Source organism: Hemitrygon akajei, chromosome 2 (assembly GCF_048418815.1).
Source record: "Hemitrygon akajei chromosome 2, sHemAka1.3, whole genome shotgun sequence".
Lineage (NCBI taxonomy): Eukaryota > Metazoa > Chordata > Chondrichthyes > Myliobatiformes > Dasyatidae > Hemitrygon > Hemitrygon akajei.
The window spans coordinates 42,413,035-42,438,335 of NC_133125.1; positions in this window are offsets into that span (position 1 = coordinate 42,413,035).

The following is a 25,301-nucleotide window of genomic DNA, read 5'->3' on the forward strand; positions in this document are numbered from 1 at the left end:
ACAATGCCCTAGTGCAACCTTCCCTGGAATAATCTGAACAATTCTTAGCATTATACTGTAGAATTCAGTGCAGATTTACCAAAAAGATACTTAAATATTGAAGGATTAAATTATTTGTGATTACAAAAAGTATGCTTCATTGTCTCTTCAGGAGTATTTGAAAATTCCTTCATGATATTAAGCGGAAATGGTCATGTTGATAAAGAGAAAATTAGATGTAAACAATTAAAGCCAAAGATCATTTAGGAAACTATTCTACATTTGAAGGGTAATAAAAATTTAGATCTTGTTAATACAAAGGGCAATTTATATATGATTAATTAGGAATTTTAAATCTGAGTTTAACAGATTTTGATAGCATGAGATTTGGGGCAAAGTTGGAGTCAATGTTGTTAGGTCACAGATTGGTTATTCTCTTTCTAAAGAGCAAATGAGGCTCAAAGAGCCAATTGACTTGCGCTGTATTATTCAGGAAAAAGTAATTAAGGACCCTGTGACTGATAAAGTGATGTCTGCAAACCACTGTACAATCACTGCCATAGAGGAAATGAGGGAAGGGAAGTGAGATTGAGATCACATAGAACTGATTGAGTTCCATAATGATGGCCTAGATTGGTGCATCAGAGTAGATTATGACATTACTAGCTCTTTGCTGGAAATGGCCGAAGACCCTGTTTATCCAAGATCAGATGTCATAAAATTTATAAACCACAAATGTTAACAAAGTGTGGCAAGAACTTCCCAACTCAGACACAGTCAAATCCAAACTAAACCTATTAGTTAAAACAAACTGAGAAAGTGTAAGATTATACAAACATCTCGCTCACTTAATGACAGCCACACTGTATCACCATCCTGTCACTGTTTATGTACCCCTGATCAGAACAGTTGTTAATCACAAAAGATCAAGATCAAGGCACTTGGGGATAGATCTTGGGTGAGTGCCAGAATCCTCCATTCAGTAGCAATTGGATTTCACAATGACAGCATAGTTAAATTTCTGAATGGGTAAAATTCAAGATTGACTTTTCTTTTCTCTGCTTGAGATGAAATTGAACATAGTCATTGAGTCATAGAGTCAGAGTACTACAGCACAAAAGCAGGCCTTTCAGCCTATCTAATCTGTGCTGACCTGCTCTTCTGCCTGGTTCCATCTAGTTTCATCTGGACTACTGCCCCCAAACCCCATGTAATGATGCACCTATTCAAATGTTTCTTGAATGTTACAACAGAACATGTATTAACACTTCCATTCATCCATCAACCACCCTCTGAGTGAGCAGGATCCCCCTCAGATTCCCCTTAAATATATCACCATTCACCGTTCATTAATGACCCCTCGTTCTAGTCTCACCCAACATGAGGGGAAAGAGCCTGCATGTGTTCAATAGACAATAGACAATAGGTGCAGGAGTAGGCCATTCGGCCCTTCTAGCCAGCACCGCCATTCACTGTGATCATGGCTGATCATACACAATCAGTACCCTGTTCCTGCCCTCTCCCCATATCCCTTGACCCCACTATCTATAAGAGCTCTATCTAACTTTCTCTTGAATGCATCCAGAGACTTGGCCTCCACTGCCTTCTGGGGCAGAGCATTCCACATATCCACCACTCTCTGGGTGAAAAAGTTTTTCTGCATCTCTGTTCTAAATGGCCTACCCCTTATTCTTAAACTGTGGCCTCTAGTTCTAGACTCACCCATCAGCGGGAACATGCTTCCTGCCTCCAGCATGTCCAATCCCTTAATAATCTTATATGTTTCAATCAGGTCCCCTCTCATCCTTCTAAATTCCAGTGTATACAAGCCCAGTTGCTCCAATCTTTCAACATATGACAGTCCCGCCATTCCGGGAATTAACCTTGTGAACCTACGCTGCACTCCCTCAATAGCAAGAATGTCCTTCCTCAAATTTGGAGACCAAAACTGCACACAATACTCCAGGTGGAGTCTCACCAGGGCCCTGTACAGCTGCAGAAGGACCTCTTTACTTCTATACTCAATTCCTCTTGTTATAAAGGCCAGCATGCCATTAGCTTTCTTCACTGCCTGTTGTACCTGCATGCTTGCTTTCATTGACTGATGTACAAGAACACCTAGATCTCATTGTACTTCCCCTTTTCCTAACTTGACTCCATTTAGATAGTAATCTGCCTTCCTGTTCTTGCCACCAAAGTGGATAACCTCACATTTATCCACATTAAACTGCATCTGCCATACATCTGCCCACTCACCCAACCTGTCCAAGTCACCCTGCATTCTCATAACATCTTCCTGACATTTCACACTGCCGCCCAGCTTTGTGTCATCAGCAAATTTGCTAATGTTACTTTTAATCCTTTCATCTGAATCATTAATGTATATTGTAAACAGCTGTGGTCCCAGCACCGAACCTTGCGGTATCCCACTGGTCACAGCCTGCCATTCCGAAAAGGACCCGTTAATCGCTACTCTTTGTTTCCTGTCTGCCAGCCAATTTTCAATCCATGTCAGTACTCTGCCCCTAATATCATGTGCCCTAATTTTGCCCACTAATCTGCTATGTGGGACTTCATCAAAAGCTTTCTGGAAGTCCAGGTACACTACATCTACTGGCTCTCCCTTGTCCATTTTCATAGTTACATCCTCAAAAAACTCCAGAAGATTAGTCAAGCATGGTTTTCCCTTCATAAATCCATGCTGACTTGGACTGATCCTTCTACTGCTATCCAAATGTGTCGTAATTTCCTCTTTTATAATTGACTCCAGCATCTTTCCCACCACTGACATCAGGCTAACCGGTCTATAATTCCCTGTTTTCTCTCTCCCTCCTTTCTTGAAAAGTGGGACAACATTAGCCATCCTCCAGTCAGCAGGAACTGTTCCTGAATCTATAGAACATTGGAAAATGATTACCAATGCGTCCACGATTTCTAGAGCCACCTCTTTAAGTACCCTGGGATGCAGACCATCAGGTCCCGGGGACTTATCAGCCTTCAGACTCAACAGTCTATCTAACACCATTTCTTGCCTAATATAAATTTCCTTCAGTTCATCCTTTACCCTGGTTCCTTTGGTCACTATTACATCTGGGAGATTGTTTGTGTCTTCCTTAGTGAAGACAGATCCAAAGTACCTGTTCAACTCATCTGCCATTTCCTTGTTCCCCATAATAAATTCACCTGTTTCTGTCTTCAATGGCCTAATTTTGGTCTTAACTATTTTTTTTCTATTTACATACCTAAAGAAGCTTTTACTATTCTCCTTTATATTCTTGACTTGTTTACCTTTGTACCTCATTTTTTCTTGGCGTATTGCCTTTTTTGTTATCTTCTGTTGCTCTTTAAAAGCTTCCCAGTCCTCCGGTTTCTCGCTCATCTTTGCTATGTTATACTTTTTCTCTTTTATTTTTATACTGCCCTTTACTTCCCTCATCAGCCACGGCCGCCCTTTACTCCCCTTAGGATCTTTCTTCCTCTTTGGAATGAACTGATCCTGCACCTTCTGCATTATTCCCAGAAATACCTGCCATTGTTGTTCCACTGTCTTCCCTGCTAGGGTATTGTTCCATTGAACTTTGGCCAGCTCCTCCCTCATAGCTCCATAGTTCCCTTTGTTCAACTGTAATACTGACACATCCGATTTTCCCTTCTCCTTCTCAAATTGTAGGTTAAAACATATCATATTATGGTCACTACCTCCTAATAGTTCCTTTACCTCCAGGTCCCTGATCAAATCCGGTTCATTGCACAACACTAAATCTAGAATTGCCTTCTCCCTGGTAGGCTCCAGTACAAGCTGTTCTAAGAATCCATCTCGGAGGCACTCCACAAACTCCCTTTCTTGGGCCCAGTACCATTCTAATTTTCCCAGTCTACCTGCATGTTGAAATCCCCCATGACAACTGTATCATTACCTTTGCAATATGCCAATTTTAACTCTTCATTCAACTTACACCCTACATCCAAACTGCTGTTTGGGGGCCTGTAGATAACTCCCATTAGGGTCTTTCTACCCTTAGAATTTCTCAGTTCTATCCATACTGACTCTACATCCCCTGATTCTATGTCCCCCCTTGCAAGGGACTGAATATCATTCCTCACCAACAGAGCCACCCCAACCCCTCTGCCAGTCAGTCTGTCATTTTGATAAGATGTATACCCTTGAATATTCATTTCCCAGGCCCTATCTATACCCCTCATAATTCTGTATAGCTCTATAAGATCTTTCCTCCTTTTCCTGTACTCCTGAGAATAAATTCCTACCTGATTTAACCTATCCTTGTAGCCCAGATCCTCAAGTTCCAGCAACATCCTTGCAAATTTCCCCTTTCAAGCATAACGTTAACTTTTCTGTAGATGACCAGAACTGCTTCCAATATTCCAAATTCAACTTTACCTATGTCTTAAAAGGTATTAACATAACATCAAATTTCTGAGCACAGTGCCCCGGTATATGAAGGCTAATCTGCCAAAAGCTTTCTTTATAATACTATCTACCAGCGAAGCCACATTCATGGAATTATGGATCTATTTTCCCAGATGCCTGAGCTCAGCTGCACACCTCAAAGCCTTACCATTCACTGTGTAAAGATGAAATAAGTCTTTGGAAATACTTGGATCTCAAAATTCCATCATGTTTATCAACATTCTTGTGTAACATGATAAATGGTGCCTGAGGCATTCCTGTGTAGCTCTTCATGGTCCTCTGATTCACTTGTGCACAAAGATTGCTTAGCAAACAGCAGCAAGCAGAAGCAGTTACTTACCAGAGTGGGAAAACCTGCTCGAGCTTTAGTTAAAGCCTATCGTTACTTGAGTCACGGGCTTGGGAGTCCGACAGTCAGAGTAACCCGAAACCCTCACCAGTAGGTCTTTCTTCTTTCCTTGGATATTAGGTAGAGATTGCATTTTAAGTTCACTCAACTTTGCTACTATGGCCACAGCTTCTCAATGTGTGCTTTCCAGGATCCACTGAATCCTCAAAAGGTAGATTTGATCACTTACCACAATCTTTATAATTCATGACAACAGACAATTAAACACGGTGAACATTCATTTATAGAGTCATAGAGAAATACATCATGGAATCAGGTTCTTCAGTCCTATGAGTCCAAACCAACCATGGTACCAACCCAGTTAGTCCAAATATCCTGCATTCAGCCCAAATCACATTAAGCTTCACCCCTGTATGTGCAATGGATATTCACTTTCTGGCCAAAGGGGTCTTGTGTTTGCTAAGTTCCTTTCTGAACACAACAGTTGCAAATTGTAAATTTACAACTGACATGTTTTGTTTAGTTTCTATTCATAAACATGTTTCAGCTATCAGTTCTTGAAATGTAAATGGTAAACAGTAATCTGTTTGAAGTTAAAACACGCACTGTCTATAGAACAGCTTCACAAACAAGTTCTTTATATAGCAGCCCTCTGTCTGTAGAAGCTCACAACACCTGATTTATTGCTGCTGAAGAGTCGCAATATAGGAAAATAGATTAGTTAATTTGGCTTGTTTCAAAACAGCCAAAGCTGACTAAGTTGGTTAGTTCAAGGAAGCTTGCAGACCAGATGGATAACATTATTCAGAATATCAAATAACTGATCTATTACTGTTGAAAAGTTTATGTACTCAAGGAAGTTCACTTTACAGCATTGATTATGAGAGCTGTGATCTATACCCCAAGAAGCTTTTAAACCTTTTCTGTCAAAAGGGTATCTGAGGAAATATCATATATGTTTGAAGTCACCCAAGTGGGAAACAGACCAGCAAGTGTTGACATGGGATGACATATGGAAATATACATAATTCCAACCAGTTCTTACTGAGGGCTGTGTCCAATGTACTACCACCTCCAACAAACCTGTGGAACTGGGGAATAACAGAAGACCCAACGTGCCATCTGTGCCAGGAACCAGCCAACCTCAAGCATATTCTTTCTTCACGCCAGGCTGCCCTTTCCCAGGGATGGTACAGATGGAACATGACCAGGTTTTGAGAGCACTCGCCCACTCTCTGGAGACAGCGAGGGAAAAGGACCACAAAAAGGACAGCCAACCAAACTTCATCAGTTTCATCAGGACCAGGGAACATGCTGCAGCAACAAACAAGCACAGAGACGGTGTCCTGAGCATGGCAAAGGACTGGGAGATGGAGGTCGATCTTGAAAAGAAGCTGGTGTTTCCAACAGTAGTAGAGACCACACTTTGACCAGATGTTCTACTATTGTCAGAGAGTGTAAAGAAAGCTGGTGGTGGTAGAGCTGACAGTACCATGGGAGACCCGATGCCAAGAGGCTCACGAGAGGAAGCTCGCGAGGTATGAAGACCTGGTGGCGGACTGCAGACGGCAAGGCTGGCAGACGTGGAGTGGGGAAGAGGATTTCCCGCCATGTCATGCTGGAAGATGATGGCAGCTTTAGGGATACGAGGGAGAACCAGGAAAAGAGCCGTTAACACCACGGCTCAAGCAGCAGAGAGAGCATCCAGTTGGCTTTGGCTGCGAAGGGACGATAGTAGCTGGACGTCTGACCGTCGGGGGTAGAAGACTGATCACCTTCTGCTGTCCCACCAACCCGAGGATGTTCTGCGTTAGGGGATGAAACGTCTGGAGATGGATGGACCCGGCTGATGACCCGACGGTCCAGCAGCAGAAACGTCACAGCTGTTTAAGACAATGTATAAATTTAGAAGGTTCAGTCCTATTAGGAATGGGGTAAGGAACATCAAGAAAAATGGAAAAATAGCATAGGGTGAACTAGAATCCATTCCTTTGGCTTCAACTTATGCAACAGATAATTCATTTGTCTTTGTTGTTGGCATATCTTTTGAGTTTATAGGAATTGTACCTGTGCTTTGGAAGTCCTTTGTGTGTTCTGTTTTAGAAATGCTTTGTGTTTTAAAAATGGTTTGTGTTTCAGAAATGACTTGTAATTTGGAAGTGCCTAAGTTGGAAATCCTCTGTGAGTTTTAAATGTGTTTTAAGAATGGTTTTTGGATTTAAGCGTCTATCACTGAAAATAAATGAACAGTTTTTAAACTACTTTGTTAGCTGGAAGTATCTTCATGGTAGGAAGGAAGGACTAATTCACTATGGAGAATAAACAGGGAAGTGAACTAGTCTTTGAAGATTGAGTAGTTACAGTATAACCTCCCTTTAGTGAGAATACTCATGTCTATTTATATTTGATCAGGCTAAAATCTAATACCTGAAATTCGCGGTCAGCAAACCCAGCACTATCAAATATGTACCTATTCAAGTGCTTCTTAAATGATACCCTTGTGCTGGCCTCAACTACTTCCTCTCGCAGGTTCATCCATGTTCTCATCAAGTCCCTTTTACATCTTTACTCTCTCATTTTGAATCTTTATCCCTCGCTTCTGTCTCCCCTACCATGGAGAAAAGTTTGCAACCACTAATCTTATCAAATTAACAAATTGGAATGTGTTATGTGTGTCCAGGAAGGATTCTTGACACAATATGTAGACAGGGCGACTAGAGGAGAGGCCATACTGGGCCTGTTGCTAGCAAAGAACCAGGTCAGGTGATAGTTCTCTTGGCAGTTGAGCATTGTGGAGACAATGACCACAAATCCCTGACCTTCACCATAGTCTTGGAGAGGGATGGAGCAGATGGTATGAGAAAGTAAGCCATGCCAAATAAGGTGACATTAGGACAGTTGTCTGCCTGTTTGAAACTGAAGGAGGAGAGGGCTGTAGAGAAGCAAAGGAATTTAGGGAGGCAAGTCCATAGCTTAGGACTCCATTGCTTGAAAAATATACTACCGGGGTGCGCTGGAGTAAAAAAAATGGGGTCGAGAAAGAGAAATTGCATTATTTCTGGGAACTGTGGAGCTGAAGGAGATTGGAGTATTGTTGCTTAATTCTAAGACATAACATTTCGTGATAGATTTAAAATGAAAATGAATATGTAGAATTGAGCTACATGTCAGCTTTGATCTAATTTAAAGGAAAACTGGCTCAGAGGGGCTGAATGGTCTTAACTAAATTACGAAGTAGAAAATAACCGCGAACTCCCTCACTTACAGATGCCCTGTGAGTCCCTGATGTTAGACAAGTGGCACAGTGGCTCAGCTGTACAGCTGCTGCCTCACAGCACCACAGATCTATGTTCAATCTTGACCTATGGCACTGTCTGTATAGAGTTTACACATTCTCCCTGATACATGTGGGTTCCCTTCATCTGCTCTGGTTTCATCCACATCCCTAAGAAGTGCTGCTCAACAGGTTAATTGGCCACCGTAAATTGCTCCTGGTATGCAGGTATAATCTGGGGGAGGGGGGGAATTGATCAAAAGATGGGGAGAATAAAAAGGGAGTCATGAAGGCTTAACGTAAGTGGATGTTAGAAAGTTACTACAAAGAAAATGGGCTGACTGGTCTGTTCCCTTGTTGCCTGACTCTATGTAATGCCTTGAACCTCAAGGAGTTCTAGTGAAAGGTCTCGTCCCAAAACATCAACTGTTTATGCCTCTCCATGGATGCTGCCTGACTTGCTGAGTTCCTCCAGCATTTTGTGTGTGTTCCTTGAGTCAGAAGAAACTCAGTATCCATGCAGCACAAGCCAATATGTTAATAAATGCTAAGTCTGGAAAAAAATAAGTTTATCATTGGAATATACTGATTTTTAGAAACTTTATCTCAGGATTGGCTCCTAATGGCAACTATTATTTTTCATCTCAGAGCCATTGAATTATCTTGAATCAGTTTACGTTTATTTACTGAAATGCACAACTTGGCATAAAGCAAATAATCCTGCAACGACATACACACTGTTATAAATTCTAAGCTGAATGTTTTTCTTTTCCCTCAGACAAAAAGACCATACAGTTACGGTTGATTAATTTTCCAACCATGCTAACATATTTTTTGGATGCACTACATAGAAGCTGAGAAGTGGCGCCACTAAAGCCAACAATAATCAGCGTCGCACAAACAAATCACTGGCAGCAGTAACGTGGTGCTCTTTAAGAAGGAATTTCCAATAGTTCTGTGTCCTTTGGTTTGTCAAAGGACACAGAAAGCTAGCTTCAGTAACATGTATCATCTTCAGCTCCGAGAGTACGTTTGCTGGAGATGAGTTATATGCTATAATTTGGATTGCCAATATGAAACATTCCGTGATAACTTCCAATTATTTTCAGTTGCCCAGTGTTGTTGCAACCAAAATCCTGCAATCAACAATGCCAGCACACCCTTTTGTTCTTGGGTTCTTGCCCAACCTATCCAGAAATATGTAGCTAAAACCTAATTTAAAAGGATTAATCCTGGCAGAGCTAGGAGGTGATCTAGATTAACAGCAACAAAGGAAGTTATTTGTGAAGTCTCACACCGTACTTGTGCTCCCAGCGCCAGAAAAATAATTGAAAGCTCACCTGCTGGGTTTCATTTGTTCGAAATGGGCAGAATGAGTGTTGCTGTCAATATGGAAACAAGCAGTGCTATATTGTGGAAAGTTTGCACATGAAAAGGTCCCACGGACTAACTCAGATGAGCACCCTGGGCATCCAGTGCTAGGACTGGAAAAATGAATGTCTGGTGTATGGTCAGCAGGTATGGGATGTCTATCAAAATCTCACCATTACAGGATAACGTCACCCATTTTGTATCAGTGAAGCTCCCTGAAAATCAGCTGCAAAACAGTCGATGATAATATATTTCTTGTATAACATTCCTCTGTAGTTTGTTTTAAAAAGCTTTTTTGCCCATTTATTTTATTAAGAATTTGTTGATAGAGCACTTGCATTCGTATTAGTTACAACAGAAATTTGAAAAACTGTATAATCAAATGATATTTTGTCAAAATGAATATTATTGCCCCTTTATTTAAAATGGATTGGAATCTGAGAAAACAAGTGGGGAATTCGTTGCAAAAGTTATTTCTCCATTAATATTTCCAACAATAAATTTACAGCCCCAATAACCATCCTAATATTCCCATTCCCTATTTGAAAGTCTCTTTACTTCCAGAATGATGGCACTTTGAAGAGTATCACTTAAATCAAGGGAAACAGCAGATGACAATCGAAAAGCTAAATTCCAGATGTTTTTCTTTGCAGCTAGATCAGAATCAGAATCAGGTTTATTATCACCGGCATATGTCGTGAAATTTAACTTATCAGCAGCAGTTCAATGCAATACATAATATAGAAGTAAAATATTGATAATAATTAACAAATAAATAAATAAATAGATCACAGTAAACATATATTGAATAGATTAAAAATTGTGCAAATAACAGAAACACCATATATTTTAAAAAGTGAGGTACTGTCCATTTAGGAATCAAATGGCAGAGGGGAAGAAGCTGTTCCTGAATCGCTGAGTGTGTGCCTTCAGGCTTCTGTACCTCCTACCTGATGGTAACAGTGAGAAAAGGGCATGTCCTGGGTGCTGGAGGTTCTTAATAATGGACAATGATCTACAATGTTCTTCCATTCTTCTCAAAATTAATTTGAGTCAGTGCTGCTTTGATCTTTCCCACCACAAATTCAAGAACAACCTTCGTTCCCCCACAATAACCGTTCCCTGACCCTAAGACCATCTTCTTTAGATGGACTTGCTGCTACTCAGGTAGCTCATTTGAAATGTGCAGCTCATGGATAATATGTTATTAAGGCGTAGCCATGAAACTTCTCAAAAAGGTGCTCAGTCGTGTTTTGAGCTCATTCTCTATTCTTCACGTTTTTGATTTGTATTTCCTTAAAGACTTCCATGACAACTTTAGCATTTATTGTTAGACTCATTGGCAGAGCGATAAAAAATAGATATCTTGTATAGTAAGTGCCTTTATATATATATCAAGCATTAGATAGTTTAATCTCTCGTACAAAAGATGAAGCGTTCTTTCAATATAGCATTGAAATGTCAGTTTAAATTTAAGCTGCTCATGTTTCTGTTGCAAGATTTGAACCCATGACCTTCTGACTTAGAGATGAGCCTGCCAGCACTGAGTTATAGCTGTCACCTTTAGCCTTTGTAAGAGGAGCAGCCATGGCTCAGTTCATACTTCATCTTCACAAACAATCACATTCATTGCTTCCACTGCAGCTCTCTGGCTCTGAGGTCAGCGGCTGGTGAATGTTTTGTGGGAACTGAAGGTGCTGCCATGCCTGGAGCAGGTTGTGGCTGGATTTGGGATGTTGTGCACTCCTTCCAAAGATTGTATACAACCTCTCTGTATGCCCCTTGCCAAAATCCAAGCCTATTCCATTTTGAAAAGCCACAGACCGGGGGTTCTCTTGAGACTTTGAAGACATTCTTGATGCATTTGTCTCTTTCATCCTGGAAATCTGTTCCAGTAACCATGCTCAGAAAGTTTGTTTTGAAGGTCTGGTGCCAGAGATGTAAAACATGCCCTCCCAAACTGTTGAAGGGTGATCTGAGGTGATTTGGTTTGATAAAGGACGCTGATATTGGTTCAAACTTTCTACTAATTTTCTAATTTTGGCAAGTTCAGCTATCACCTTTGGCGCTTATAAGAGAGCTATACGCAGCTCAAGTTGTTTCTATGTTATAAAGGAGGTTCCTTTCCTCTTATTGTTCCAAGACTGGTTTAAGAGGTTCTAAGGTGTTCTAAAATGGATAGGCTTTGATTTTCAGCTCATGAACAAAACGAAACCCTTCTTCAGTCTCCAGTGCTGATTACAGACCAGGAGGGAGAGGAGGCATGTTGATATGTTGCAAGATGCCTGAGCCCAGGAGGACTCAGCAATGCCTGGAATGTGAAAAATTTCCTCAAAGTTAGTGTGGATCAATCTACTTGTGTTTTATCAACAATTCAGAGAAATGTGAACTACATATTCTGCAGATATTTCAGGACGTTTACATTTGTTTTCTTCTAAAGCAAAGGTAGTAGTGTATGTATAGTGCTGGTGCACTCTCCTTGCAGAAAGTAATAAATGTTATACTGTTCATTTCATTCTCAATGAATGTTAGGTCAGGATTAGGAGTTAGTATCAGATACATAATCCACAAGCAATGTAACAAAATTCTGAATTCATTGTTGAATTCAGTGTGAAAGTCTCATTTTCATAAAGTTGAGTTTATTTCAGATGTACACGTACGTGAGTGCACAAGTGCAGGGAAAGCCTCACCCACAGCAGCGTGACAGGCACACTACATCACAAAGCAACACTCACAAACAAAAAAATATTACACATAAATTATACACACTTTTATAAGAAACCACGATTAAACCAAAAAAATCATTAATTTTAGTGTTCCAAGTGGTTATAAAGCAGCTAAACTGTAGTGATTAGGATTTTGCCAGTTGCTTCAAGAACTAACTATCTGAAAAGAAATCAAAGTTCTTGCATTTGGTGATGTGGTACTTTAAGTACTGGTACCTCCTGTCATGTACCTTTCTGCCCATGCAAATATTCATAGTACATTTGGTGTCCCTCACAGTACTGCCCTTATCATCTCCTATTTCTCAACTATGCTATTCCTCAGCAACTTAGTATCAATTTTCACATGCACAGTGACAAAACCCTTTGCACCAACTCTCGTTACCTCTCCATTATCTCAAAATTACTGAACATGAAGACAAATACCATTGGCTTTGGTCCCTGCCACATGGTCTGTTCCCTAGCAACTTGCTCCAGTCCTCTTCCTGGCAATGGTCTGTGAGTGAACTGGATTGTTCACTGTTCAGGAGACATACTATAGAAAATGTGGACCACATGTCTGCATAATTTATTTCCACATTATTAACATAATCCAACTCTATCCCTATCTCAGCATGTCTTTTGCTGAACCCATCGTTTATGCTTTATTACCTTTAGCCTTTAGACCGCCAGTGGCACTCTAAGCCAGCCACTGTCCATTTCCAGTAAGTTTAACAGCATCCAAACTCTGCATCATCCTCCATTCACTCATCACCCTCTGGTTGCTTGGCTACAAATACTTCTGGTTCAGCAATGCCTCAGTTCTATCTGCTATCAACTATCAAAACTATCAGTTCTATCAAATCTATCAACTATCTGCCACCCTACTTTGATCTTAAGCAATCCCAATTAAAATAGTTTTGCCAAATAGTTTTGTGATTTTAACCAACTGCCAGGGCCTTCATTTTAAATTTCCCCCATAAGTATCTCTGCCCCACATCTTCTCTCACCACCTTTACTATGCTCCTTATATCCTTCTTATTTAAGAAAGTCTGACAAATATCTCTTTACTTGATTTGATATCAAATTTTCTTTAATATTACCTTTTTGAAGTACTGTTTGCTTCTCGGCCTGGTATAGAGGCTCCAATGCATAGGATCAAAAAAGGCTACAGTGCGTTGTAGACTCTGCTGTTCCTATCACAGGCGCAACCCACATCACCATCGAGGGCAACTACAAGAGGTGATGCCACAAGAAGGTGGCATCCATCATTAAGGAACTTAGCCATCCCGAACACATCCTCTTCGTCTTACGACCATCAGGAGGGGTACAGAAGCCTTAAGACCCACACTCGATGTTTTAAGAACAGATTCTTCCCCTCTGCCATCAGATTTTTGAACAGTCCATGAATGCTATCTGATTATTTGTCCGCTGTTTCTAATAACTTTGTGTGTTGCACCGTACTGCTGCAAAAAAAAACAACAAAGATCATGACTATTGAATTGATCCAATTTTGAAGGACATTTTGCTGTGTTATTGGCATGATATAAATATGTGTAGTGTGTAGGCCTCCGTTAGTCTCGATTGACCATGGATTTGCACCTTGGAAAGTTTCCAGGGTGCAAGCCTGGGCAGGGTTTTTTTTATGGAAGACCGGCAGTCAAGCTCCCCTCTCCACGCCACCGATGTTGTCCAAGGGAAGGGCATTAGGACCCATACAGCTTGGCACCAGTGTTGTCGCAGAGCAATGTGTGGTTAAGTGCCTTGCTCAAGGACACACACGCAGCCTCAGCCAAGGCTCGAACTAGTGACCTTCAGATCACCAGACGAGTGCCTTAACCACTTGGCCACGCGCCAACGATATAAATGTGCAGTTCCACTGAATCACCAATTTCATCGCCATTAATTTTCTTAACCATTTGTTCTGGCACACAATGCCATGGGAAATGACCAGAATGACAGTCCTGCCCAGATTTTTTCACAAAAGAATGTTCGTCTAAGAATGAGAAATGAACAGCCAGTCATTGCATAGAGTTAACTTCTTGTCCTGATTCTCATTCAAATTATTACTGCTGCCTTATTACTATCTGATGATCTAGTTGAACATTCTTGGGACTATTTCTTTTCCGCTATGCCACAAATGAATGTCTGGACAAAAATTTGTTTAACATCTTACAGATGAAAGCATTTTAAAATAAGCAATTGTCAACCAAAATAAAGTACAAAAATGGCAGTAAATTTCTAACTTACCATTTATTTACTTTGAAATGAATAATTAGTATAAAAACATTACTAAATTTCTAGCTGAAACCTGATAAAATTCCCCTTATTTCTTAAAGGGAGAACAAATTGGAATTAGGTTTTATAGTGAGATTATGTTCCTGGAATAATCAGGCTTGGCCTATTGTAGGGAAAAAAACAACTTCAAATTGCTCACTGAAGTACTTTAATGTTCAGTGTCAAGTATAGCATTATCTTTCTTCTGGCCGTTTTGAACTGAAGTTTGAAATCATGGAAACAACAGTTCCCTGGTAGATAAATAGATAAATGTCAGTTTAATCCTGGTACTGACCAAAGGATAGGATGAATGAGAGAAAGAAAACAAATTTATAGGCCATCCCAGGTTTTTGACTGCTCAACTTATAGATGCCTATAAATACGAATGAGTTCCCATAATATTCTAAAATTCAGCAGTCTGACTACATACATAAAATTGTTTCAATGAATAGCAGAACTAGTTTCCTCTCTCTCTCTCCATATATAGTAACTGTTCATTCTTATCAGTCTTATTGTGCCCTTCTACCATCAGATTTCTGAATGGTCCATGAACCCATGAAGTGCACCTCATTATTTGTACTTTGCACTATTTATTTATTTTGTAATTTATAATAATGTCAATGTCTTTGCACTATGCTGTTGCCACCAAACAACAATTTTCATGATGTATTTCAGTAATAATAACCAGATTCCAATTCCAATTCTGATTCATCGTTACAATACTTGGGGGTACGGTTACCATGTTGAGTGATTTAATTTATTTTCCAACCAATTGACAAAATCAACTTATGAAGATCTGTAAAATGGAACCCATTTGTTACCTGTGGAAGGACTTTAGAGTCATGAACTACTTCTGGTGTAATTATTAAATAGGAAATATGGCAGCTAATTGGAGCAATATAATAATGTGCAAGTAATTATTTGTTTACTGATATTGCTTAAGAAATAACCATTGACAGGGTAAGTAGGGATTATTTCCCTGCTCTTTTTGACAATGTAGCACTCTCTAAGGAACACATTAAAGTGTCAATTTAAATGTTTTTTCTCATCAAGTCTCTGAAGTGATACTTGAATCCAGTAGAAAGCAACAATGTCCCAGGCTGTATCCTTGATTGGTGTTGTTAGTTAATCACAGTCTGGAAAGTCACGGTCCTCTGGGGAAAATCACCACGACTGAGTTCTGATTGTTAACTAACAACCTCGGCAAGAAATCCCATTATCCAATTGCCATGAAAGTCTTGATGCAATGCTCTCTAGGACTGAGTGACTCATCATTGGAACTCTCATAGGAAGAATAGTCGTTTGGATAAGGTATCAGGAATGTGTATGTAGTTGAGGCATTTTCAGCAGCACCGTCAGTAAAGAGATGAGAACCTTGAAGACTAATATTCCAGTGCCTGGGAGTGGAGCTGGATCGCTTAAAATTGCCACCTCTTCCTCATTCTTTATATTAACTGAAATCAAACATTTCATTTCTGATCTCATTCAAATAATTCACCAGACAATATCTTTTTCCATTAAATACAGGTATTGTGAAGTAAAGCCAGTATGAACTTGCATATAATTATAACAGAAACTATTAGTCTTCCTACGTGCATCTTGAACCGAAGCTAACCTTTTGTTATGTGCCAGCTGCGTTCAATGATATCATGAGCTTAGATCACAACCAAGCACTAAAACAACCCACTTAACCTGCCTTCAAGGTGATTAAGGAGAGAAACAATCTTCAGCTATTCAAACGCCAAGGGTCACAACACACATTCAACCCTCAAGGCAGAGACTGAGAAGTAAGATACCGAAATAAGCTCCCTCAGGCTATCTCTGTCATTATTGTTATGCCATAATTGTTCAAAAAGGAAGTAATAGCTAGCAAACAGTTTACCTTTAACAATCTTCAGGCTTTTTCATACCCTTCTTAGTTTATATTTATTGAATATAATTTTATATTACACCAAAAATAAATTAGCTGTGGTTGTTTTTATTTCTCTTATCCCAGATCGCTGCAGCTTTATAGCCTATAATCTGCCATCAAATACTCCGTATTTCCCAAGCCAGGTGTTACAAATCCTCTTATCAAACTTAATCTTCAGCCATCAACCTTTGACACAAGAGGTAGTTTTTGCCCCCAGGTTTAGCCTCCTGTGCTAAAACAGTCATTATTCTTACAATATGGCCTGTCAAGAAGGTTTACACATAAATAAGCTTGTGCCAGATATGTTGAACCATAATTTCAATGCGTCCTCAGTAATCTTCATCACAGCTTTTACAGGGTCGCTGCTGTAATAATTATGAGCTTAAACCTATCACACCTTATATCCCTTCCAGACAGAGATATGAGATAATTGTTACAGCACAAATTATAGCAGCAATAATACCAAAATGTTGTGATTGATTTGAGGAATGACCAAAAATCTAATGTATTAAGTTCAGAAAGGAAATAACTCAAGAAAATCTTTAAGTTTGCAACTGAACAAGATTAGGCATATCATATAATATTTAAAAAATAATAACACTTGCTCATTGCTACCTCAGATAACCTCGAATAGTCAATGCTTGTAAGTTTTACTAGTAAATGTTCATCAAGAAAAGCCTGAAGGATATTTGTAAATTATTACATTAAAATTAACCCAACGAACATTTAAAATGAACCATGCAATAACTCTAGAGCGGAAGACTTTTATCAGTAAAATAAAGAATGTTTTTAATAGGTTGTCTTTTAATCCTTGCAACATTGCAGCAAATGTTGTCGGACGTCAAAAAAGGGCAGGATTAGGCTTGGGATGGGATGTTCCCTGAGGCAAATACCCCACTGACATTAATTATGAAGGGTGAGCAGCAAGAGGAAATTTAAAAAAGCATACAATGTCCATACTTCAGTGGAAAGCCTAAAGTGAATCAGTAATATGAATTGTAATTCATATCAATTACAGAGATGTGGATGTCACTGGCAAAGCCACGTTTTATTGCCTGAGCTGAATACCTTTGGGCTGTTTGATAATGGGACTACTCCCACAGTTAGATATGGAGCTTTAACATTTTGGACTGGGCAGCAATAAAAATTCAGCAATAAGTTTTCAGATTGGAAAGGTGAAATGCCTGAGTCCTGGATATGAGGTAAGCTTCTTACCAAAAGTAAGACGAGGGAGAAAAGACCAGTCATCATAGAGGGATCAGAAGAGGAAAGGGGGAGCAACGTCAAGATCCTGGGCGTTAATATCTCTGGGGATCTATCCTGGTCCCAACATATCGATGCAGTTACAAAGAAGGCACAACAATGGCTATATTTCATTAGGAGTTTGGAGAGATTTGGTATGTCACCAAAAGCACACACAAATTTCTACAGATGTAACTGGCTGCACCACTGCCTGGTATGGTTGGTGGGGGGAGTCAACTGCACAGGATCAAAATAAGCTGCGAGAGCTGTAAACTTAGTCAGCTCCATCATGGGTACAAGCCTCTGTAGAATCCAGGACATCTTCAAGGAGCGATGCCTCAAAAAGGCGGCATCCTTCATTAAGGACTCTGATCACCCAGGTCGTGCCTTGTTCTCATTGCTACCATCAGGAAGGAGGTACAGAAGTCTGAAGGCACACACTCAGTGATTCAGAAATATCTTCTTCCTCTCTGCCATCCTATTTCTGAGTAGACAATGAACCCATGAACACTACCTCACTACTTTCTTGTATTTCTATTTTGCACTACTTATTTAATCTATCTATTTCATATACATATACACACACTTATAGTAATTCATGTTTTTCTCTACTATTATCATGCATTGCATTCTACTGCTGCCACACAAACAACAAGTTTCATAACGTATGCCAGTGATATTAAATCCGATTCTGATCATGATTCTGAAAAGCTAAATCAAAAACAAATAATTTCAAATCTAAATGAAGTAATTTCAAATGTAAGTACCATTATATCAATGTGCTAAATATTAATTATTGTCAATTAAGTGTTCTGAAACAGTGAATTAAGTATTCTAAGCATGCTGTTCAAATCTTAATCATTTTTGGAGATTTTTTTTGCTTAAAATGAACAATATAAATGACTGGGAATAATATGCTTAAGTCTCAAAGCCAAAAATAAAACTTGTCATTTATTTGCTATTGGTAATGAAGTCCCGTATTTTAAAGAAACTACCGTTCAGAAAAAAAACTAAATAAATAAATGGCTGAAGAGGGAAAAATTCCCAAAATTGCCAAATCCTCAGAGGTCAGGAATGGGCAGTAAGATTGGATTACACCAGGGAGTGGAAGCACTCAAGCAAGGAAAGCTTTACTGTGTGCTGGAGGATTTATCAGAAGCCACAACAGGTCCAGGGCACACTACAGTCCCAGATGGGCCAGCATGTCTGTAGCCCTGTAGCTGTTACTCTCTTTTTTTAGTCTCCTTTAAGTTAGTGCACTGTAAGTTGTGGCCTTTTTAATAACTAGGGGAAAAGATCCGGTGATTCAATTTAGCACAGTTGAGGTGCATTCTTTCTTAAGAGATATTAAACTGAGTGCTATCTGTTCTCTCAGCGTCGGTCCTATGGCCTCATCCTTGAAGAGTAAACCTTGTTTTCAAGTTAAAATGTCTCTCCAAATTGGCATCAATAAAAACAGATCTGACCTTAATAACACAGCTGGACCTGAAGGCTTCTTGTGTGCAAATTAGCTGTTGCGTTTTTTCTACATAATTACACTTCAAAAGTACTGCATTGGTTGCTTATATATCTTATAGTCTGGGTCAAAAAAATATCCTTTGCAAAACACTTACACTTATACACAATATTCAGGAGACCAGTATAATCAGTTTCTCCAATGATGCATAAATGCCAGATTTAATTTGACTTTTCCCCCAACTTTATTTATTTTTATTTTCCTTATCTTTTCTAAAATTTACTTTAAACATCATTATTTGTTAAGTTGCACCAAGTATTTTGTAAGACTGATATAATTATGAAGTGAAAACTAGCTTTCATTGGTTGAACCAAACTAAATTCCAGATCGTAAACAATTTTCTAAAAGGGCCAGCAGTGATAAAATTCCAGTAAATGAACAGGGGCAATTTTCTGTACGGAAAAGAATAACATGACATATTTTTCCTTAAATTGGTAAAGATTTTTTCTTATTATCTTAGGAATATAGTATAAATATTAGCATCAAACTCAGTGGATTTTTAATGTATTAAATGAAAAAGATGTGAATCTGTGATTTAATAAATTGGTACTTCCACCACTAAGCATCATGGCACACCATCCATATCTACTTATGTTGTCCTTTGTGTTGTAGCCAATACCTGTGCCTGCCGTGGAAACCTTGCCATGTCCAAATTGGCTCTCATGCTGTTCTAATATTTTAACAGTAACATATTTCAATTTTACATAATTTCTTTGAATCATGAAAAGTTTTAATCCAGGTTTTACTTCATTCTTTTAGTTGAAGGAATTTCAGATTCATTTCTCTTTGCAGCTTTTTGGTTGTTTTCTTATAGAGAACTATTTAATTTGTCTGTTTGTCATAGCAATTTAATAATCATGATCAATGCAATCGTATTATAAATTCAGACCATATTATGATCTTGCATAACACAATAGATTATTTGAATTCCAATGTAAAGTTGTGTATTGCTTAATACATCCTGGGATGTTATATTCTTGTAGCTGTGGAGATATGGTTGCTGTATTCATTTCCTAATATGTATTCTTTGGTGTCACTTAATTGAAATAAAAATTCCAGCCTGTATCCTAGTTTCGAGACTAGTTTGTTCAAACTTCGCGGCGCTGGCATTTAATCCCTAGCGCCCACCCTCTCCGGGCAGAAATGACGTCAGAGGTGCATTACCAAAGTCTTCCCCGCGCGCTGGCTATTTGTGAGCCGGTTCGCCTGCACAGAAAGTGGGTCGCCACAAGCCCTCCTTTCTTAGCATATCTGTTTTTGGCCTCATTACAGTCCCTGGTGATGGATAAAACAGGCTTAACTGATTTTGACCAAGCATGCCTGCTAAAGAGATGACAGGAGTGAAAAATGAAACGGTCAAAGGAATTTTTACCACTTTCACTTTGCACGGATGTGAACAGAAAAATGCTCAAAGGAAACTTAGGAAAATAAATTGGTTTTACTTAAAGTTAGTTAAAGAAAAGATAGTCAGAATTCTGATTTTCAGAGGATAAAGTGTAAGTACTTATAAATATGCTGTCAATATTATTTTATAATAAGCAATTAAAAATAACTTGTCCCGCAACTTTCAAACTATTCAGAGTGGATGAATAAACTCTTCTCGGGCTTTCAGACGGGTACAAGTATCACTTTTAACCAATGCTTTGAAGACAGACTCTTCATCAGGGATGATGCTTGGGCAGTGGTATTTATATCCCCGGTGTTTATCCCTCCTAATTGGTTAGTTCTCAACCAATCAGGTTTCCACTCTCCCACCTTGTTTATAATTGAATTCCAGTTCTTACTTAAAGTGAGACATTTGTCTTTGTTAAAATTCTTTCCCTCTAGTTTTATTTCAATGGCTTCCTTCACCAGGTGGTCGCAAAACCCATAGGCACGGCACTGTAAATTTGTGCCATCAAAGTCAATCCTATGGCCAATGTGAATGCGATGTTCAACTGCCGCCAGTTTCTCCAGGTAACCCAAACGGATACACCTCCTGTGCTCCCTGATGCGGGTTTCCACCGTACAATCCGTCTGGCCAACATATGCTGCTCCACATTCACAGCAAATTCCGAAAATGCCAGCCGTCCTGAGTCGCAGGTCACCTTTGTCCCACATAAGCTGTAATTTGAGCTTCCTTATGGGTCTGTGGATGGTATTAATCCGGTATTTTTTCAGGATCCTGGTGATCCTTCCAGAAACCGTGGAAATATAGGGAAGACATGCAGTAGTGATGGGTTCCTCCTTGTTGTTAGCTTTCCTGGTTTTTCCATTGGCTCTTTTAAAGGCCCAGTTGGTTTCCTTCACCTTGTAGCCATTCTGTAGGAACATCATGCATAATCGTCTTATCTCCTCTTGGACACTCTCCAGGTCCAAAATAGTTTTCACACAGTTTATCAAAGTAGAAAGAACTGCTCTATGTTGGAAAGTGTGATGGCGGCTGTTATTGTTGACGTACAAGTGAGTGGGATCCAATAAATGCCATGTCTGAGGCTACCGTCCAGTTTCAATCATATGGGAATGTCCAGGAAAGGGAGGCAGTCATTATTCTCCATCTCCATCATAAATTGAATGTTTGGATGTATGCTGTTCAGATGGTTGTGGAACTGTTGGAGTACCATGAGGCCACACTCTGTCATCAACGTATCTGAAGAAGCATTTGGGGTGTAAGAGTGATGAACTCAGAGCCCTCTCCTCAAAGTCCTCCATGTAGGAATCACCAATAGCCAGTGACAAGGGCGATCGCACGGCCACTCCATCCGTTTGCTCATAGTAGTTCCCCTGATAGAGAAAGTAAGGGTGTGTTTTCAAAGGTCTATGGTACCCTTATCAAACCATGATTGCAGGAGGACCAAGCTGTCCTTAATGGGAACTCTCGTGCACAGGGACACCATGTCAAAACTGACCATTATGTCCTCCGGGGTCAGCCGGATGTTGGTTATCATTTTCACAAAGTCAGTCAAATTTGTGATGTGATCCTCACAGCCACCAACAAAGGGAGACAGCATGGTCATTAAATGCTTAACAGGGTAGTAAGCCAGAGAATCTATCGCACTGACGATAGGCCTCGGGGGGAGCCCCCCTTGTGCATCTTAGGGAGCCCATAAAGTCTCGGTGGTACCAGCGCCTGAGGCAGAAGTATCTTGTATACGTGCGCTGGCAGTCCAGGTTTCTTCAGTACAGCAAAGGTCATCCTCACAAATGAATCCATGGGATTCCACTGTAGAACTCTGTAGGCGGGATTATCCAGAATCTGTTGGACTTTCCTGTGGTTCCTCCGAGGACATCAGGACCGTCACATTTCCTTTGTCCGCTGGTAAAATCGTGATGTCTGGTTTTCACCGTAATGCCTGAAGGGCTGGTCGCTCTCCTTTTATAATGTTTGGTTTCAGCAAAACAGCCCTTTTGAGGCCATGCAGACCTCTATCCTCACCCCCTCTGCAGTATCTGGTGGTAGTTTAAAGGTTGCTTGCTCTACTCCGCCAGTGTAGTCCCGATAATGTATAGTTCTGGGGAATGGAGTGAAGTTCAGCCCCTTGGCGAGGACTGATCTAGTCTCCTTGTTGATGCTTTGCCCAGTTTGATTGATGACAGTCCTTTCTGGGTCCAATGGTGGGATGACTGCACTCTGTCGGGATAGTTTGTTGTACTTCCTGACCTGCCTCACAGTGTCCCATTGTGAAACTAGTTCACCTTGGGCAGCGGTGGACATACTGATGTATTCCCAATCACTAGGACACAAGAGAGCTGTCAATTCCAGGAAAAGAGACGTTTGTCTGTTCGTATTGATCTCCAGAGTGGATCTAATGTAATGGATACATTCACTAATCAATACTTGGCTAGCTCGTCATTTAGCAACCTTGTGAATTTAGGGATGATGTCCTTGTCCCAGCATCTCAAGTCAAGTCAAGTCACTTTTAATGTCATTTCGACCATAACTGCTGGTACAGTGCATAGTAAAAATGAGACAACGTTTTTCAGGACCATGGTGTTACATGACACAGTACAAAAACTAGACTGAACTACGTAAAAAACAACACAGAGAAAGCTACACTAGACTACAGACCTACACTGGACTGCATAAAGTGCACAAAAACAGTGCAGGTATTACAATAAATAATCAACAGGACAGTAGGGCAAGGTGTCAGTCCAGGCTCTGGGTATTGAGGAGTCTGATAGCTTGGGGGAAGAAACTGTTACATAGTCTGGTCGTGAGAGCCCGAATGCTTCGGAACCTTTTCCCAGACGGCAGGAGGGAGAAGAGATTGTATGAGGGGTGCGTGGGGACCTTCATAATGCTGTTTCCTTTGTGGATGCAGCGTGTAGTGTAAATGTCCGTGATGCCGTGATCTCAGAAGAAAGGCTAAAGAACAAAGAAGTCTCACATCCTCCTTATGCAATGATTCAAAGTGATGAATATTGCAGAGAACTTCCTCCCCATAGAGGTAAGTGAGAAAGGATTTAATGTTTGCCTGGCATGTATGACAAATAAACTTTTCTCGGTCTTCCAGCTGGGTATAGGTATCAATTTTAACTGACTTTTCAATGACAGACTCTGCCATCTTCATCAGGAATGATGCCTGGTCATGTCTGGTCCAGAGGCACTTATACCCTTGTCGTCCATCCCTCCTGATTGGTTAGTCCTCATCCAATCAGGTTTCTGCTGTCCCACCTTGTTCTTCAATCAAATTCCAGTTCTTACTTAGAGTGGGACCTTTGGCTTTGTTAAAACTCTTTTCCTCTAGTTTCATCATACTTTACAGTAGCAAGCGATGGAGTTACCTGGCTGATACACAGTATTAGATTTACACGGACCGCATAGTGTTGAGGCCAAAATGTTCCACTTTCCTCTCATCAGATCACAAGAACTTACCCCACATCTTTACAGTATCTTCTAAATGGCGCTTTGCAAAGTTTTGATAGGCAATGACATGCTTTTACATTTATCCAGGGCTCCTTCCTTGACACTTTTCCATAAATAACGTTTTTGTGCAAGGCCTTAGAGATTGTGGAGCCATGAACTTCCTCTCCAGTTGCAGCCATTGACTTCTGCAGCTCACTGAGAGTCACAGTAGCCTCTCTTACACATCCCATTCTTCTCTGGTGACTAAGTTTAGAGGGATGGTTTGACATAGGCAGTGTGGCTGTGGTTTCATGGCTTTTCCACTTTTTCGTGATGGACTGCACTGAAATCTAAGGTATGTTCAGTGCCTTTGAGATGGTCTTGTACCCTTCCCCAGATTTGTGCATGTGGAACAAGTGCTACACCTGCCCCTACCCCTCCTCCCTCACTACCATTCAGGGCCCCAAGCAGTCCTTCCAGGTGAGGCAGCACTTCATCTCTGGGTCTGTTGAGGTGCTCCCAATGTGGCCTCCTGTATATCAGTGAGATCCGACATAGATTAGGAAACCGTTTTGCTGAGCACCTACGCTCCATCTGCCAGAAGGAGCAGGATCTCCCAGTGGCCACCCATTTTAATTCCATTTCCCATTCCCATTCTGATATATCAATCCATGGCATCCTCCACTGTCATGATGCGGCCAATTTAGGTTGGAGGAAAAGCACCTTGTATTCCGTTTGGGTAGCCTCCAACCTGATGGCATGAATGCTGATTTCTCAGACTTCTGGTAATGCCCCCCACCGCCCTCTCCTTCACCTTTTCCCTCTCTCACTTTATCTCCTTGCCTGTCCATCACCTCCCCCTTATGCTACTCATATTTTTTCTTTGTTTCATGGCCTTCTGTTCTCTTCTATCAGATTCCCCCTTCTCCAGCCCTGTATCTCTTTTCACCAATCAACTTCCCAGCTCTTTACTATTCAGCCTTCCCCCTCCCCTGGTTTCACCTATCACCTTGTGTCTCTCTCTTTTTAAATCTACTCCTCATCTTTTTTTCTCCAGTCCTGCCAAAGGGTCTCGACCCAAAACGTCAACTGTACTTTTCTCCATAGATGCTGCCTGGCCTGCTGAGTTTAACCAGCATTTTGTGTGTGTTGCTCGGATTTCCAGCATCTGCAGACATTCTCTTGTTTGTGCTTCTCTATCATCGTTTCCCCGACTTGTCTTGAATGCTCTTTTGTCTTCATTTTGTTGGGTCTGTTGAAAGTCTACCATACTGTTGAACCTTACAGAGAGAGGATTTAGTCTTGTGAATTCATTGAAAATAGGTGATCCTGCAATTTTCTACATCAACAAATTGGGTGAGTTGCTAAGGTAAAATACAATATTGTACTCGAGGGAAGTTCAGACTCAGTTTATTGTCATTTAGA